The sequence below is a fragment of the Saccopteryx leptura genome, chromosome 6 (assembly GCF_036850995.1).
Source record: "Saccopteryx leptura isolate mSacLep1 chromosome 6, mSacLep1_pri_phased_curated, whole genome shotgun sequence".
In the NCBI taxonomy this organism is placed as follows: domain Eukaryota; kingdom Metazoa; phylum Chordata; class Mammalia; order Chiroptera; family Emballonuridae; genus Saccopteryx; species Saccopteryx leptura.
The window spans coordinates 111,232,777-111,247,908 of record NC_089508.1 but is presented as its reverse complement, the minus strand read 5'-3'; the positions used below and the strand labels follow the sequence as shown (position 1 = coordinate 111,247,908).

General features: G+C 38.4%; 1 pseudogene; it reads left to right on the top strand.

The window, feature by feature from the left end:
* Nucleotides 1-5,817: 5,817 nt before the first annotated feature.
* The window catches only part of LOC136377155 (ADP/ATP translocase 2-like), a 52,312-nt pseudogene continuing 42,997 nt past the window's right edge, over nucleotides 5,818-15,132 (top strand).

Here is a 15,132-nt window from a genome sequence, read left to right as displayed (position 1 = left end):
AGCAACAATTTCTCAACATTCCTTGACCAGGTTGTTCTACAATGTGATTAGCACTGTGATCACAATAAAAATGTTTTATTTAGTGAATAATTCTCTGTACTGGTGTCTACCATTTCCAAATGTCTCCTTTTATTATCCTTGTTCAAGAAAGTCTTAATATTTAGGTGATTTACTGATCACTTAAAATGCCAGCCTCATCATTAGGAGGTATACTCACTATACATTGCTTAATTTTATAGTACATTATTTCTTTATAAACAGATACATTTCTGTAAAACATTAATTAAACCTTTTCCCTGTTATGCATTACATTTTGAGGACAACAGTGTTACCAAGTGTTGGCTTGATTGATGTGCCTATGACTTTGTTTCTTGGCTCATAAGGAAGCATGCTCCCCAAGAAGTTATGCTACTGGGACTCCAGGATTAGGCAAGAGACAGCTCTGATTTGTGAAAGACGTTCTTCATGAATAATGCATGGCAGATGCGCTTCAACAACCCAATTTGCTAAACTATTTAGCATCAATAACCTAGCTATAATAGAAACAGAAGGCCTTTTAGAGCTAGGTTATGAGAAGAGTTTTAATAAAATGATATCACTCTAATCATATGCATCACATTTGCATTTAGTAGAACCTGGTGTTTGGATTGGTATAAAAGGCAAACTTTTGGAGTCATTTTTTTTTGTAAGCTCTCACTCAGAAATATGTTGGCATATGGGTGCTGTGCCAGGACCAGCCACTGGGGACGGATTTGAAGAAACACACAGCAAGGTCTTCTCCCTCCAAATCAAACAGTAGTAAAACGGCTAAACTCTGATTTCAGAAAACCTTTCTGGTTATGAAATAATTGTAGTAAGAAGTGCAAAACTACAAGCAAATGTCTTATTTGCTTTGAAACCGAATGACAGGTATCATATTAAGATTTTCTATGGAATAACATATTTTCTTTTTCTTTCTTTCTTTCTTTTTTTTTTTTATTCAGTGAGAGGAGAGGAGGCAGAGAGACAGACACCTGCATGTGCCCCAAATGGGATCCACTCCACAAGATCACTAGAGAATGATGCTTTGCCCATCTGGGGTGTTGCTCCATTGCTCAGCAACTGAACTCTTCTTAGCACCTAAGGCCAAGACTATGAAGCCATCCTCAGTGCCCAGGGCCAATTCACTCTAATAGAGCCATAGCTGTAGGAGGGAAAGAGAGAAAAAAAACGAGAGAGGGAAGGGTGGATAAGCAGATGGGCACTTCTCCTGTGTGCACTGACTGAGAATGAACCTGGGATATCCACATGCTGGGCCAATGCTCTACCACTGAACAAACTGGCCAGGGCACCAGAATAACAGATTTCCTAACACCAATGGAAAATGGCAAGAGCAGTGTCAAGCAACTCATCTTTAGCCAATAGTTTTATATTTCCCCAATGACCCCTCATCTTCAAAATCAAGAAGAAAGAACAAAGTCCCATGATCTAATACTTGAGAAACCATAAAAATGCTGTGTGCAAGGTATCCAGTTAGAATTATTTAAATGTAAATGTATTACTTAGTACCTTCTTACAGGATAAAGTAAGAAAGGTACCACCATGTCAAATTTCCCAGCACTAACAATATACATAAGAACAGAACTAAACTTGTCAATAGGGTTTTACTGTTGCATAAGCAGCATTTATTGAGTGAACAGAGGTGAGGTCAACATTTAGTGTTAGTAGTTACATGAAAACTAAAAGAAATTTTCTAGAGAAAAAAGCTAGGATGGAGCCCATGCTGCATACAGAATGACCTAAACCATCTTCTAAAAAAAAAATACATTAAAATCCCCCCAAACTAGCTTTGTGTCCCTGGAAGTCTTGAAATTTAGTGACATCTCTTTAAGCCTAGGGGATACCAGCCTTCAAGCAGAATCTCACCTTGTTCAAGATCATTGACCATCTATGAGGCATCTCACACCAATGTCAGACCAAATGTGAAAGAAAAGTTCTGCTTCCCTAGGTGACTTAAGGAAGCACTGTTGATCACATGTGAACAGCTGAGGTCTTAGAAAAAGTCATTATAAATAAAAGAGATCAGGCTTCTTCTGAGAAGGAAACTGAGGCTTGTTGAGTCTTTGTGCTAGGTGATCCAGGCACCATCAGTAATAATTAGAAAGGACAAACATTGGAATTGACAAAAAATAAATAAAAATGAAGGTAAGTGAATGGGAGAACCAAAGTATACCATTTTGTGATGTAGTTTTGGGAGAAAGGAAGATAAACTGAAGCAAAATAAGACAGAGAAAGGCCCTACGGGGACTACATTTTGGTCTGTCTTGGAGACAGTGCTAAAGGAGCAGGTTGACAGACTCAACTCCATCCTAGTCTGGAACATTCCCGGCAGCATAAAGTCATATATTTCTGCAGAATGAAGAAGAGAATGGAAAACAGTCCACAGGCATATTTCTCCTTAGCATCCCAGACCACAGTGAGTTTTTTAAAAGACCCCAAAATTTCTCCTAAGCCAAGCATACAAATTGTTCTGCCTCATAGATGAGGCACGCTGCCATAGAAATTAATACATATTTTATCTCAATGAGTTTTGCACTTTATAGGAGACAAAACCAAGGTTTAAAAATATAAATTGTTTGTGTCATAGACTGGCTTGTGTACCAGATCTGGTTGACCCCAAAGCCCTGGAATCTCATCTCTCTGATCTGAAAAAGCTGAACATTCTGGATGCAAATTCAACAGAATTCGAACACTGTGACTGAGTCAAAGATGCTTAACTGTGCTGTGAATTAATTTTAAATTCCATCTAAAGGAGGAGGAGGAAATGCAAACATCTCTCATAGTCAACATATCCAAGAAGCAATTCATGATTTTCTCTCCCCAAAATAGCTGTTCCTATCCTGTGTTTTCTCTCTCAGTGAGTAGTACCAACACTCATCTAGTTATGTCAGCCAAGCATGTAGAAACCATTCTATACCTTTTCATTATCTCCAGACATACACACACACACACACTATCAGACCCAGCTAGTCTCCAAGATCTGCCCATTTTAGCTTCTAAATACTTGTAAGATCTATCTAATTTCCTCTGTGCCTGCTGCTACCACTCTAATCTGGGCTACCATCACCTCCCCTGGACAGGGGCAGCAGCTTCTCAACACCACTGCCTACGTCAACCATACCCTCACCCAGCTTCTTTGACTTCTGCGTATTGCGCCAGAACATTGTTTTTGGAATGTAAACCTGATGACATACCCACTCTACTTCCCCTTTCCCAGTTCTCAGAATATACTAGTAGCTTCTCATTGTTAACAAGACAGAGAACAAAACCTTACCATGACCCTGCATGGATTGACTTCCTATTCATCTCTCCCAACTCGTGTCAAATTGTTCTCCTTTCTTCTGTGTGTACCAATCCCTTATAATATTATTTGTAAAACACAGTATTATTTTTAGTCTTCAAACACTTTATGCTTCTTCTCTTCCTAAAATCTTAACTGGCACATAGAATCCACCCAGAGTATTTATCCCCACTCCCAACCAACTGGAAACTCCCATCCAACCTTCAAACCTCAGTTCAAATGCTGAATTCTGAGAGAAGCTCTTCTTAAGCTGCCAAACTAAGACAGAACCTCTTATTAGACACTCACAGAGCATCCTGTACTTTCTTTTTATGGCACTTATCAAAGTTTATAATTATACATGTATTGGCCCTGGCCAGTGGTTCAGTGGATAGAGCATCAGCCTAGCATATAAACATTCCAGGTTCGATTTCCAGTCAGTGCACACAGGAGAAGTGACCATCTAGTTCTAGTCCCTTCCCTCTCCCCCTTCTCTACCTCTTCTCCTCCCATAGCCAGTGGCTCCATTGGTTCAAGCATGGCCCTGAGCACTGAGGATAGCTCCTTTGTAGTGTATCAGCTTCAGGTGCTAAAAATAGCTCAGTTACTCAAGCATTGGCCCAAGACAAGGGTTGCCGAGTGGATCCCAGTCAGGGCGCATGTGGGAGTCTGTCTCACTATCTTCCCTTCTCTAACCTAAAAAAATAAAAATAAAAAATAAAAAATGTTTAAATAAAATAAATAATTGTACGTGTATTATATGATCATTTGATTCTGTCTCCTCCTCTCTCAGTTGCAAGCTCCCTGAAGGCAGGGCCTACTTCTGTCTATCTGCATTCTCTCCCTGGAATCCCTAATACCAAACACAATTCCATACACCTATTGGGTGCTTAGTAACTATTTGCAATGACAGAAGAAAAGATTAAAGGAAAGGAATAAAGCAGAAAAGAATGAGCATGTGAAGACAAACAACTTGAAGCCTAAGTCTCAGGGCAGACTTGAGAACTGGGCTGGGGTGATCCAGCCCAGCTGCTAAGAGCAGAAGAACTAAGAGTTTCTCCACATTCCCAGGCAATCACCTGCTTGGCCACCTTTGAGGCTGCCCCATCCAAGCCAGACTCCCCCTGATAGGATTTCTTCTAGCATTTGTGTTATTTTTATTTGAGGTGAAATCAGAGAATATGTAGGAGCTAAGAAAACGTTACTACCTGGCACTGACCTAAAACTAAAACTCTCACCACATTTATGTAAGCTGTATCTATCCAAGAAAGGTTACTGCAAAGTCAAGTCAGTGTTGTATGGCTTTTTCCCACTGAGCTGTTCAGGATTGGCATTTTCTGTATTTCTGCAACACCTGGTTACTTATACAATGTGTCACTCCTGCCTTAGAATTTCTCCTGGAGGTATTTCTTTTCCTCTTCCCTTATTTCTTATGGTGTTGGCTGTGAGCTCACTGCATCTGGCTTCACTCCTCATGCCCCATGAGCTGCGTGCGTCCTAGTGGACACCTCTTCCTCTGTGAAGCTAGCACCTGGTGGTGATTTTAGAAGTGGTGACTTGTGTAAAAGGCATAACAAGCCTCTGGGCTGCTATGTTTGCACTATGTCAATCCTGTTTATGTGCTCAAAGGAGTCCTATTGGGTTAGTTACAGTCCCAAAGCTGAAATCCTGTGTGCACCACAGACAGAAAGGGATGTCCTGGTCATGCTCAGCATCAGGTGCCCCCGAGTTCTCAGCCCTGCCTTTTTTAGGGGACCACTTGAAAAGCTACTGCCAGTGGCTACCTTGCCAGTGTGACTGTGAAGCACATTTTAGAGACTCCAAAACCCTCACGCCATTGGCACAAAGATGGTCTTTCTAGGAATCAAAGAGCAAAAGGCTTGAGTGGTGCTTGCTGTACCCACAGCCCATCACTTATCTGCGGAAAGCAGGACAAATCAGGGCTTAAAAGAGAGAAGAATGCATGCTGGTAGGGTCTATTTGATCCACCCTTTAAAGTGAAAATGAAACCTCTCATATCAAGCAGAGGTGAAGCACTCAGCCCATAAGATTATAGCACCAGTTTCCAACACCCACCAGTATGAGTTGCAGGTAGATTCCTAAGAATGAGGAGACCACCTTCAAAACTGAGCTCCCATTCCAGAAGCATTGGTTTGAACAGACAGAAAGGGAAATCGCAGATGCAGCAGCTGGAAAGATTAATGTTCCTCTTGTACCACAGGCTTTAGTATTTCCATCAGAAAGAAGACCAGATCGGAGAACTCTCAGGTGTGATTTGGGCGGGCCCCTGCTCAGTTCTGGAGGTGAAGCTGCCAGGAGAACACTGACCAAGTAAATGTGTTTCTATTCTACATTGGCTTGTAGCCTAGTGTGTACTGCATGTGGCCCCGAGAAGCAAGACTATCACAAAAAGGCAGAAGCCACACGGACAGATGTGAGTTCAATATAAGTAGGAATTAGGAGCAGCCTAAAGAGGGTGTCAGCGCCCCCTTGTGGCCATGAATTCTCTGTCAGCAGATGTCCAATCACAGGGGAGTGAGGAACGTCAAGGAAACTCTGTGGGGTGTAGCACCTTGAGTCACTCCTCCGCTGGAAGTACATCTGGAGGCAGCACCTTAGCAGAGTCACAATCAGAAAGCCATAACCAAATTGTCCAAGAGAGAAGAAAAGGAAAACACATAGAGTCAAAAGAAACAGACTCAGGGAAAGAACCGTATTCGAAGACAAAGGAAAAAGAAGCAAAAGCCAAGATACGAAGGGCAGGACGAGAAGTGAAGCCTTGTGGAAGCTCCACGGTGACCAGCAAAGGGAGGCGGCCATCTTGCTCAGGGTTCCTAAGGCCAAAGTCGGGCCATGCCCTGGAGATTCCAAGTCTAAAATGGACAACTTCTTACTGGGGTATCATAAAAGATACTCAAGCTCTGGGTACGTAGGCGGACTTCATAGGTTTCCAGCTTGAATTACTACATCCCCAAATTACATGTCATATTTTGTGACTGTGCATCCTGTGGTTTTTTCTAGAGGGTTGACTACTTTTATCAGATCACACACCACTGTTTTAAATAAACTTTAAAAGCATCTTCAAATTCTATCAGTATGTTTCATATCAAATATTTGAGTATTTAGAAATATTTACTTTCTTACTTAGTATTAGATAAGGAAAAGTTTCAAGTTGTGTTTAATATTAATTCTCGCTGTTTGGAGGCCCAATAGGAAAACAACTGACAGATGATTCTTTTACTAAATGATACTTCAGGTGGTATCTAGGCTTTGAAGTTATATGAAGACTAAGAATGAAAATGTAATGTAGCTTAATGCCTTTATATTGAGTCCAGTCTAAGAAAGGATTCATAGGGTGTATATACTGGGCATTTTCCCTTTGCCTCCCCAAACTGCTTTCCCACTTCTGAGAATTGCCTCGCTTTTTGGAGGGGATCTATCACCTCCCTGTCTCAAATAATATGATCTAGGTTGGCTCCTTCCTCAGTTGTGTGGGTGAACATCCTTTAGTCAGAGTCAGACCTTCTCTGGCTACAGTGATTAGGGTAAGGTTGGCAGGTCACCTAATCCAGTCAAGTCCTAGTGACTCTGAAGACATTTCCTGGGAATACTTGGACAAAGACCCTTGCTGTTTTACCCTAGATTTAAACCTCTGAGTTGCTGACAGGCACCTCTTAACTATGTATTTGAGGTCCCAAGATAGAGCCAACACTGAGAAGCAGATCCAAGATATCAATAAGAGGAACTAGTTCCTGGTAATGTAGCTAAAGCCACAAATCAAGGCACACACGAGGTTTTTATTACATCTCATTCATGTGTGCCAATAAATTCCCTCTTTTAAACAACCCAAGCCAGTTTGGGTTGGTTTTCTGTCACTTACAACTGAAAGAATTCTGATTGCAAGTGAAAATGCAAAACTACAGTCTGGGAGTTGCCATTGAGAGTCCCAGTAAAACAAGTCTCCATCAATTTGTATGGCTTTTTTGGAGCACATCTAAAGGTGAAAGCGTGTTTTTACCTGCTTTCCCTCTCTGTGTCTTTGCTTCCCATCCCCTCTTCTAAAGCACCACTGACATAACACAAGTTCCCCTGTGGGCTCATATTTTCATTTAAAACAAGCTCTGAAATGCAATCAGCTCTTAAAATCATTTCACAGGAACCTTAACAAGGCAAAGCGGCAAAGGGAATGGAAGATGTAATATGGCTATGGTGTGTGAACAGGGGGTGCTATCGCATAATGAGGAAACAGAGCTCCTTCCATTTTCATTTATCCCAGAAGCTAAAATCAGTGCGAAAGGTAATGTCACCTTTTTCACAGAAATAAGTTCATTTTTTTCATGGGGGAAAAATGGACTTCAAACCCTGAGACCTAATCCTCTGTTTATCATTTGTGAAATTATAATTACAATGGCAATCAGCAGATTACCAAAAACCAAACCTTGACCCCAGGAGTCTTGAAATCTCTGTATAGCTGGGGCAGAAATGAAGTCAGATAAATGGACAACTCCTTGCGTGGTGTGCTTAATGAGCTCATGGGAACTTGGTAAACCACTATGTAGCACAGGCCCTTCTGAAGTTATTTAAACCACGGACAACATCACAGTGGTAAGCCAGACACACATAGTCACACCTAATTTGAAATTAGACAACTAACCAATCAGTGAAACTACTTGCCTAGTGGAAAACCTTTTATTATAAACAATTGAAATAGCAGCAAAAGAAGCTCCGAACTGGTAAGGTACAGATTTCTGCATATTGTGAAGCTGAAATAGAAGAGAGAGTATTTGATAAACTAGCTATAAATACTGAGGAGCTCAAACACTCCTTCCAAGATGTCTTCAGCCTGAACATAATAGTTCATCAAAAATAAATGTAAGTAAACTTCTAGATGTATAAGAATTTGCCTGAGTTGAAATATTTTCCCAAACTAACTTACATACTGTCTTTCTAGAAGTAAGTAGAAATATATCTGTTCAATGGTTTGGGTTTTTTTTTTATAAATTTTATCTAGAGGCACTTATTCAGATGAAATAAAGAGTTAATTCACCCAAGTAAATTAAACTCAAAACACAGTTTTTTAAATTTCTCCAGTTCTAAAGGTTTTCTTTTGTACTATACTTAATAGCTAAACTTTTGCCTCATAAAATCAACTCACCATCCCTTTAGAAAGACTACCTGAGAGGAATACTGGGAAAACCCAGTGGCTCAAAGCCCAAAGACTTGATCAATCATAGTATTAGATTTTGCAACATCCTTGCTCTTTCCATTTCCTGTGAATTCTGAAGCATTCAAACTAATTTAATTTTAAAACTTTTTTGTGTATGTTTTTCTGAAGTGAGAAGCAGAGGGGCAGAGAGACAGACTCCCACATGCACCTGACCGAGATCCACCAGGCATGCTCACCAGGGGGCAATGCTCTGCCCATCTGGGGCATTGCTCTGTTGCAACCAGAGTCATTCTAGTGCATGAGACAGAGTCCATGGAGCCATCCTTAGTGCCCAGGCCAACTTTTGTTCCAGTGGAGCCTTGGCTGCGGGGGGGGGGGGGGGAAGAGAGAGATAGAAAGAAAGTAGAGGGGGAAGGGTGGAGAAGCAGATGGGCACTTCTCCTGTGTGCCCTGGCTGGGAATCGAACCTGGGGCTTCCACACGCCAGGCTGACGCTCTATCGCTGAGCTAGCAGGCCAGGGCCTTAAAACATTTTTATGACAGCTTTTATGATAATTGGATAGCCATACCTTGTGATCAGGAGGAGATCAATATGAGCACAAGCTTGTCAAAGCAGCTCCAATGTGCCCCACAGAGAGGCATGGTTGAGTTTGGTCTTGGGGCAAGTTCTGCCTTATTGAATGGCCAATACACTTAGAGTCAACTAATATCAAGGTATGATGGCTGAAAATAATTACTTCAAGTTTTTAAAAGATATTTAATTGTGTTTAGACTAAGTACGAAAGCTTATGAAATATTAGACAAAAAAACAAGCAGCTCTTCATATGACTCACAAATTTGCATTCCATAAGAGAATATAAAACCAACCTCTTTGTGATTTAATATGGTAATGGAAACAGGATGCTGGGAAAGAGCAACGAAAAAGCCAAATGAAAAATACAATAAACATTTAAAGCACAGAGATATGCTAATATACAAAAATGATATTTTATAAATAAGCTTTCAAACCTAAAATAAAATTGGAATGCCATGAAGAATACATTTTGAGCCTAAAACATAGTTCAGATAAAATTATTTCATAGTTCAGATAAAATTATTATTCCTTAAGTAGTTTGTTCCATGAAATAACACTCATAAAAGAAACTATCTTTTCTGGAAAACACTAATAGCTAATTAAAGCTACCAATTTACACAGCTGGAGCCTGAATTATTAATGAACGTAAGGGCTGGTAATAAGAAAGCATAAGAGGCAGCTTAGCACTCTAAAATACCACAGAAATGGGAGGACCAGGGAGGGAAAACCAGCTCTGTTGAGGAAGAGAAATAAAGCAATCTCTACACTTGCATTCAGATATTCATAAAGCAAGAAAAATGGAGATTCCTGGTGAAAGTAAGAACTGATTATATAAAAATTCTATTAATAAACAGTACTAATGAAGTTAACCAGTGTTTTAATTATTCTGCAGTCAGCACAGCAGATACAGACTTTTTAAAAAATCATTATGGCCAAATACTCATTAAAAATGTACGTGTGAAAGACTCTTTTTTAAAAGCACCATGCAAGGGTAAGCAGCAAGTGAGCCAAAAATATTAAAGCTAGCACTGAGTTACAGTTTCTTAACCCCAAAATTCCCATCTGGAACATTTTCTTTTCTTTTTTTTTTAGAAATCAGCACTCCCCAAAAGAAATTGACCAGTAGCAGCACAGAAATGGATACATAAAAAGCAAGCCAAGCCAAAAGTATAGTCAAACAGTACAGCCTGGAATCACCAAGCAAAAAAAAAAAAAAAAAGAAAGAAAGAAAGAAAGAAAGAAAAGAGAAAAGCACGAACAAAACAATAACAAAAAAATGACTGTCTTTCATCACTGTGCCACCTTCCAGAAAGTTCTCATTTGTAGAGATTTATCAGCAGTTTCCATTCATCAACTCAGCGGGGCAAAAGAAGCCAAATTTATCATCCAGGTTCTGACATCTAGTCTGTCTCCAATGTTTGACTAGAGTGTGCTTCTGTGGATCACTTAGTTGAAAATTTTAAATGAGAAAATTGGGACAGTTGACTACAGTTAGACCTTCAAGCAGGTAATTCACGAAAGCACCAGCAGGAAAGAACTAAGGTTTAATACTGCTGCATTTCTATCCTGAAATACAGAGAGTCAGTCTTCTTGAAGAGTCTTGTCTGAGAGCCTTCACTCAGTCAATTGTTACCTGCTGTAGACCTATCTTTACCCCACTCATTCTGTGAGCGTTAAAATAAGGGATGTGAACTTTGGTGGGATTCAGCTGGTTTGCACTGGTTCGGCAGAACTGATACTTAATTTTTTGTTGAGTTCAGTAAACCAGTTATTAAAATGGCATTTGTAATCAGAGTTCTCATTAAGGTGGGTGCCTGGGCAGCCACCCAATGTGGAAATCATAAATTTACATTCCTTACACTTTTTTAATATTCATCTGCACAAAAGTGTATTCTAAGCACCTGGAGTAATTTTTATTCCATCCACAGTTGAAAAAAATTGCAAGTGAGGATGCCAATCAAGAAGCAATGTGGGAGTATCTTAAATAACATTTTTATTGTTTTTTGTCAGGTATCATTTAATATTTTAAAAGTCTTATAATCTAGTTTTATGTACCTCTTTTATTGTTCTTATTTAAGTATTAAATGCATAAAATAATAAACCACCTTTTGGTATATATATTTTTATATTTAAAATGGTCATTAGGGCAGAGAACTGGTTGTTAAATTATCTGAATTCCAGCACTAACTGTAACTTTTCCCTTCCATTGTGTGTTTATAAATTTCCTAATTATTGTAGATCTTAAAATTTCATAATCCGTGGAACTGAAAAACTCAGATATCCTTGAAAAAACAATTATCTGCCTATATGGAAGTAATGTTTGACTGTGGTAATTCAATTAACATTTCATTAGTGCTTACTATGTCACATACCATGTTAACATAATGAAAGAGGACATAGAACATTTCACTCCAAGCAGCAGAATACACATTTTTTTCAAGTGCTCATGATACATTTTCTAGAATAGATCACATGTTAGGAAACAAAATAAGTCTCAGTAAATTTAAGAAGATTGAAATCATATCAAGCATGTTCTCTAATCACAATGGCATGAGACTAGACCTCAACTATGATAAAACAAAACAACTGAAAAACATCCAAATACTTAGAGGTTAAATAGCATGTTATTAAATGAAAAGTTGGTTAACAATGAGTTCAAGGAAGAAATCAAAAATGTTCTTGAAACAAATGAAAATGAACATACAACAACCCTAAATCTATGGGACACAGCAAAAGCAGTCCTGAGAGGGAAGCTCATAGCATTATAGGCATACCATAAAAAGCAAGAGCTCAAATAAACAATCTAACCCTGTATTTAAAAGAACTAGAAAGAGAACAACAAATAAACCCCAGAGGAAGTAGAAGGAAGGAAATAATAAAGATCAGAGCAAAAGTAAATGATATAGAGGCTAAAATTAAAAAATACAAAAAATCAATGAAACCAAGAGCTGGTTCTTTGAAAAGGTAAACAAGATTGACAAACCCTTAACCAGACCCATCAAGTAAAAAAGAGAGAGGACCCAAATAAAATTCAAAATGAAAGATGAGAAGTAACAACTGACATCAAAGAAATGTGAAGAATTATTAAAAAAATACAATGAAGATCTATATGCCAAACAATTGGACAACCTGCGTGAAATGGGTAAATTCTAGAAACATACAATCTTCCAAAACTGAATCTGAAAGAATCAGAAAACATGAGTAGACCGATTACAACAAATGAAATTGAAACAGTAATCAAAAACTCCCAAAAAACAAGTCTTGGAACAGATGGCTTCACAGGTGAATTTTACCAAACATTCAAACAAAAATTAACATCTATCTGTTTCAACTTACTACAAAAAAATTCAAGAGGAGGGAAGACTTCCATGCTCATTTTACAAGGCATGCATTATCTTAATTCTAAAACCAGGTAAAGACACTAACTACAAAGTAAGAGAACTATGCGGCAGTATTCCTGATGAACATAGATACTAAAATTCTCAACGAAATATTAGCAAACTGAATCCAGCAATACATTAAAAAGAATATACACCATGATCAAGTGGGATTTATTCCAGGGAGACAAGGCTGGGACAATATTCGCAAATCATTTAATGTGATTTATCACATAAAAAAATGAAAAATAAAAATCACATGATCATATCAATAGATGCAGAAAAAGCATTTGATAAAGTCCAGCACCAGCCTGACCTGTGGTGGTGCAGTGGGATAAAGCGTTGACCTGGAATGCTGAGGTTGCCAGTTCGAAACCTTGGGCTTGCCTGGTCAAGGCACATATGGGAGTTGATGCTTCCTGCTCCTCCCCCTTTTCTCTCTCTCCCTCTCTCTCTCTCTCTCTCTCTCTCTCTCTCTCCCCCCTCTCTCTAAAAATCAATAAACAAAATGTTTAAAAAAAATCCAGCACCAATTTATGATCAAAACTCTTAGCAAATTGAGAAGACAGGGAACATACTCAACAAAATAAAGGCCATCTATGACAAACTGACAGCCAATATTATACTCAATGGGCAAAGGTTAAAAGCAATCCCCTTAAGATCAGGAACAAGGCAGGGGTGCCCCCATTCACCACTCTTATTCAACATGATACTGGAAGTCTTAACGACAGCTATCAGAGAAGATAAAGAAATAAAAGTCTTCCAAATTGAAAAAGAAGAAGTAAAACTGTCGTTACTGGTGGACAACATGATACTGTAAATCAAAAACCCTAAAGTGTCTGCCAAAAAACTACTAGGGCTGATAAATTAATTTGGCAAGGTGGCAGGATATAAAATTAATATTCAGAAATTAATGGCATTTTTATACACCAATAATGAACTATCAGAAAGAGAAATTAAAGAAACAATCTTATTCACTATTGCAACAATAAAAAAAAAATAAAGTACCTAGGAGTAAATTTAACCAAGGAAATAAAAGACTTGTACTCAGTAAATTATAAGATGTTGAAAAAAAATCGAGAAAGATACAAACAAGTGGAAGTATATACATTATTGTAATGTCTCACTACCCAAAGCAATCTATAAAATTCAATGCAATTACAATTTATTAATTCAATTAAAATACCAATGGCATACTTCACAGATCTAGAACTAATATTCCAAAATTTTTTATGGAACCAAAAAAGATCCCAAATAACTTCAGCACTCTGAAAAATGAAGAACCAAGTGGGAAGCATCACACTTCCTGATATTAAGTTATACTATAAAGCCACTGTAATCAAAACAGCCTGGTACTGACATAAGAACAGGCATACAGATCAATGGAACAGAACAGAGAACCCAGAAATAAACTCACACCTTTATGGTCAATTGATATTTGACAAAGGAGATGAGAGCATACAATAGAGTAAAGACAGTCTCTTTAATAAACAGTTTAGGGAAATTGGACAAGTACATGCAAAAAAATGAAATTATACCACCAACTTACACCATTTACAAAAATAAACTCAAAATGGATAAAAGACATAAATGGAAGTTGCAAAACCATAAAAACCCTAAAAGACAACATAAGTAGTAGAACCTCAGACATCTCTCAAGGAAACATTTTTACTGATATATCTCCTCAGTCAAGTGAAATAAAAGACAAAATAAACAAATATGACCACATTAAACTAAAATCTTTTGCACAGCAAAAACCACCATTAACAAAATAAAAAGACAACTCACTCAATGGGAGAACATATTTGCTGATACATCTGATAAGAGGTTAATAACCAAAATTTATAAAGAACTTCTAGAACTCAACACCAGGAAGGTAAACAATCTAATTTAAAAACAGACAAAGGAACTCAATAGACCTTCAGATAGTCAATAGGCATATAAAAAATGCTCAATGTCACTAATCATTAGAGAAATGCAAATTAAAACCACAATGAGATATCATCTCAACCTTCCAGAATGGTGCTCATTAACAAATCAACAAACAACAAGTGCTGACTAAGGTATGGAGAAAAGGGAACCCTCCTGCACTGCTGGTGGGAATGCAGACTGGTGCAGCCACTGTGGAGAACAGTATAGCATTTCCTCAAGAAATTAAAAATGGTGCTGCCTTATGGCCCAGCTATCCCTCTTTTAGAAATATATCCTAAGAACACCAAATCACTTATTCAAAAGAAGAAATGCACCCCCATGTTTATTGCAGCATTGTTTACAATAGCCAAGATCTGGAAACAGCCTAATTGTCTGTCAGCGGATGAGTGGATAAAAAAGCTGTGGTACATATACACAATGGAATATTATGTGGCCATAAACAAAAAGAAAATCTCACCTTTTGCAACAGCATAGATGAACCTGGAGAATATTTTTATGCTAGGTAAAATAAGCCAGGTAGAAAAAGAAAAAATACTATATGGTCTACTTCTATGTGGAATCTACTGAACACAATAAACTGAGGGTCAAAACAGAAACAGAGGCAGGGTCACAGGGATCAGATGGACAGCTGTCAGAGGGAAGAGGGGAAGGGATTAAAGAAGGTGAAGGGAGTAGCCAAATTATATATACATAACACATAGATACAGAAAGCAGGGTAGCAATCCCCAGAGGGAAAGAGGGGATAGAGGCAGGGGGAATGGGG